Here is a 4,868-nt window from a genome sequence, read left to right on the forward strand (position 1 = left end):
GACATCCAGATCAGCAAAGAGATGGTCAAACTATTGCTATATGCAGATAATATGATACAGAAAACCCCAAAGTCTCAACAACAACAACAAAAAATGTTAGAGCTAGTCAGCCAATTGAGCACAGGGGCAGCATATAAGATCAATATCCAGAAAACAGTGGGATTCCTCTACAGTAACAAAGAGAACTCAGAGAAGGAAACCAAGAAAACAGTCATCCACAAACTGAGATACTTGAGAGTGGACCTAACTAGAGATACAAACGACTTATACAAAGAAAAGTACAGGCTGCGGACCTTCAGTGTGTCATGGCGCCCTCCAGGAAGTTCTTCGTTGGGGGAAACTGGAAAATGAACGGATGAAAGAAGGGTCTGGGAGAACTCATCACTACTCTAAACGCGGTTCAGGTGTCGGCCGATACCGAGGTTGTCTGTGCACCTCCTACTGCCTACATTGACTTTGCTCAGCAGAAGCTAGATGCCGAGATTGCTGTGGCTGCACAGAACTGCTGCAAAGTGACTATTGGGGCCTTCACTAGGGAGATCAGCCCTGGCATGATCAAAGACTGTGGAGCCATTTGGGTAGTTCTGGGACACTCAGAAAGAAGGCATGCCTTTGGAGAGTCAGATGAGCTGATTGGACAAAAAGGAGCCCACACCCTGGCAGAGGGACTTGGAGTCATTGCCTGCATTGGAGAGAAGCTGGACGAGAGGGAGGCTGGCATCACTGTGAAGGTCGTTTCTGAGCAAACCAAGGTCATCACAGATAACGTGACAGACTGGAGCAGGGCCGTCTTGGCTTATGAGCCAGTGTGGGCCATTGGTACCGGCAAGACTGCAACACCCCAGTAGACCCAGGAAGTACAGGAAAAGCTCCGGGATGGCTCAAGTCCAATGTCTCGGACGCGGTGGCTCAAAGTACTCGTATCATTTATGGAGGTTCTGTGACAAGGGACACCTGTAAGGACCTGACAAGCCAGCCTGATGTGGATGGCTTCCTGGTAAGTGGTACGTCCCTGAAGCCTGAATTTGTGGACATCATTAATGCCAAGCAATAAGCTCCATTCATCTCTCCTACCCTCTTCCTGCTGAACCAGAGACCAGGCAGCCCAGAAGCCCAATAACTGCTCCCCCCCTCCCCCCACGTTCTTCTGCTGGTGTCACTTTCCCCTTCTCATGGCTGAGTACATATTGTACCTTCCTTTACCGTTTACACCTTCCCTGCAATGGCTGGGACCAGGCCAATCAATTCTCCACTTACTACAATGGTTTGAATGAAACATGTCACCAAAGTGGCTTCTCATTGGCTGGGAGGTATGAGAGGCGGAGCTTGCCCCTGGGTCCCCTCACTCCCCAGTGAGAGGGCAGGAGAGAACATCCTTCTCTGTTCTTGTCACATGCCATGAGAAAACCCTGACTTCCCTCAGAGGCCAGGGGTACTACCCTCTCCCATGAGTCCAATGCATGTGTGTATTGTGCTTGAGTTGCCCCGTGTGAGGGGGGAATAAATATCTGGCACTGAAAAAAAAAAAAAGGAAGAAAAGTGCAAAACATTTCTGCAAGACTCAATAAAAGACCTAAAGAAATGAAAAAAAAAAAATAAAATAAAAACGTGCCCTGTTCATGGATAGGAAGACTCAATATTGTGAAAATGACAATCCTACCAAAAGCAATCTACATGTTTAATACAATCCCAATACAGATACCAAATTCACTTTTCAAGAAGATCAAGCAGGAAATTGTCAAGTTTGTTTGGAGAGGCAAGAGATCCTGAATAAGCAACACATTTCTGAGAAACAAAAATGAAATAGGCAACATAGTACTCCCTGATCTCAACACCTACTACACAGCAGTAGTAACCAAAACAGTATGAACCTGGTACATAGACCAATGAAACAGAATTGATAACCCAGAAATAGACCCTACTATCTATGGTCAACTGATATTCAACAAGGAAATTAAACCTATCAAATGGTGAAATGACAACCTCTTCAACAAGTGGTGCTGGCAAAACTGGACTGCTACCAGCAGAAACCTGAAACTATCCACATCTCACACCATACACAAAAATCAACTCAAGGTGCATCAGAGACCTGGGAGTAAAGCCCCAAACCATAATGTTCATGAAAGACAAATTGGGATTAAGCTTAGAAAGCACAGTCTACAGTAGAAAGAGACTGTGAAATACAGCCAGAAATGCCCAATCTGAGGAGGATAAAATTGATAAGTGAAATCTTTTAAAGATTAAACCCCTATGTGCATCAAAAACTTTTTCCAACAGGGTGAAAAATAAAACCTACCAACTGGAAACAAAGTCTCATAACAAAAGTTTATAGAATATTCCTGGACCTCTACAAGAAAAAGACTGATAACCCAATTACAAAACGGGCAAAAGATATTGAAAGATTTTCACAGAGGAAGATATTTGAGTGTCCAACAGACACATGAAGAAATACTCCAAATCACTGGCAATAAGAGAGATGCAAATCAAAACCACAATGAGGTACCATCTCACTCCAGTAACAGTGGCAAAGTTTAACAGGACAGCAAGTAATACATGTTGGAGAGAAGGTGACTAGCTAGTAACTCTTAAACATTGTTGATGCGATTGTAAAATGGTACAACCACTCTGGAATGCAGTTTGGTGCTTCCTCAAAAAACTGAACATAGAAATTCTATATGACCCAGCTATTGCATTGCTTGGAATATATCCTGAGAATGAGAACTGAGGCTCAAATGGAGATTTGTACACCAATGTTCATACTAGAACATGGAAACAGCCCAGATGTCCAACCACAAATAAGTGGACTGAGAAGTTGTGGTACATTTACACAATGGAATAATAGTACACAGCATGCAGGAGCAATGATTTTGTAAATTATTACCTGACTTGGGAGTGAATTAACTCAGTCCCACAGGACAAATACTGTATAAAACCATTTTTGTAGAATGAGTATGAGGATCCAAGGTGGGAGGAAGGTGGAAGAAGAGGGGTGATGATGGATGGGGGATGGTGGGGTATTAAGTACAGGGTTGTGCAATAGAATGGAGGGGTAAAGAAAATGTGAAAGATCTTATGTGAATAAAATGTATTCAAACTCCGTAAATGAATCAGTATAAAATAAAAAAAATAAAAATGAAATCAACAACAGCAAAAGACTGTGCCTTCTTATAAGTTAGTGTCCCCAATATTGAGACCTGTCTTAGTCATCTAACAGTGTTATAACAAAGATAACACAAATGAATGGTTTTAACAAAAAAATGTATTCTTTTTACTAGAACTTCCTAGTAACTAGGAGATGCTTTTTACAAGGTTGATGCTAAGAAAAGTCTCTCTCTTTCTCTCTCTCATTATTATGGAGGAAAGTATTTCTTTTAGTGTTTGTAGGTCTGATATAGGTCCAATTTCCATATGTCTGGCCTTTCCCTGTGTCAGAGCTTTTATATACAGGGACCTTAGTCCAAAAATGTGTACTCTACTCTTGTTGTTTACTTATTGATTACATTGAGGCTGAAAACTACACGACACCCTGCCCAAACTGTTTTATTTCTAGGAGAGAAAAAGTAGTAAGGGATGACTTACATCCAATTAGGGCTACTGTGGGATTAGGAAGTGTTGCATTCCATCGTTAATACTCCTACAACTATTTGGCTAATCAAATAATGAGAGATCTACTGTTATATAGCGTCTACATTATGAGTCGCAAATGACTCAATGGCACATAACAACAACAACAACAACATTATATCATGACATACATGTTTTTTTCTGGGCTGACACAGTTCAATCCATGATAGGGCCTTCCATGATAGGGCCTTAGAGAAAATTTTGAGAAATTTCTTACACACAATGTAATGAGACCTCATAGTCAAAAAACAAAATAACTATCTCTTTCTTCATTTTCCATTAACAACTTTCATTATTAAAATCAGAGCGGAAAGTTCATTAAACTCCTCATAGATTTCCCATGGAGTAGGTGTGACCTGTACCAAATATTGCTTTAAAAAATGAAAAGAAAGAAAAAGATATTTGATTGTCAATTATCCATTCATTCAGAGAACTTTTAGGATAGAGGATTGCAAAGCTAAAACCTGGATATCAACATAAAAAAAGTCATAAAATACTATGATAGCAAAGATGTAGCAAAAATACTATGGAAATCCAGAAAGGGAGAAATTATTTTCAGCTCTGAGAATAGGTGAAGGCATTATAGCAGAGGTAGTGTTTTTTCCTTCAAGTAGAAGGAATAAGATTGGCTAGACTAACACAAAGGAGTTTTATTTGAAAAAAGGAAGTAAGCATTAGATAGTTAACTTTATTAATGAATAAAGCATTTTTTTGTGTGCTCTCTGGGTTGTTGTTGTTATGTGCTGTCAAGTCATTTGTGACTCATAACGACCCTATGTACAACAGCCCTAAACTGTGCTCTATCCTGTGTCAATCTCATTGCCTCTGACACACCCATCCCAATTACCCCAGTCACTGAATCAATCCACCTCATAGAGGGTCTTCCCCTTCTGCGCTGTCCCTCTACTCTACCCAGCATGATGTTCCTCTCTAAAGACCTGTCTCTCCTTACAACATGTCCAAAGTATGTCAGACGAAGCCCCAGAATCCTTGCCTCCAAGGAGTTGCTTGGTTTAATCCTCTCCAGGATAAATTTGTTTGTTTTCTTGGCAGTCCAGGTTACATTAAGTACTCTTCTCCAGCACCACAGCTCAAAGGCATCAATTCTCCTTCTGTCCTCCCTAGTCATTGTCCAACTCTCTGATGCATAACAAGTGATTGCAAAAACCATGGCCTGTATCAGGCACACCTTAGTCTCCAGGGAGACACCGTTGCTCTTGAGTACTTTAGAGAGGTCCCTAACA

At 41.1% G+C, this 4,868-nt stretch overlaps 1 pseudogene; it reads left to right on the forward strand.

Moving 5' to 3' along the window:
* Positions 1 to 305: 305 nt before the first annotated feature.
* On the forward strand, positions 306 to 1,054 carry LOC102869307 (annotated as a pseudogene).
* The last annotated feature ends 3,814 nt before the right edge of the window (positions 1,055 to 4,868 follow it).

The sequence above is a fragment of the Elephantulus edwardii genome, unplaced genomic scaffold (genome assembly GCF_000299155.1).
Source record: "Elephantulus edwardii isolate Elephantulus edwardi_28Jun2011 unplaced genomic scaffold, EleEdw1.0 scaffold00050, whole genome shotgun sequence".
NCBI lineage: Eukaryota > Metazoa > Chordata > Mammalia > Macroscelidea > Macroscelididae > Elephantulus > Elephantulus edwardii.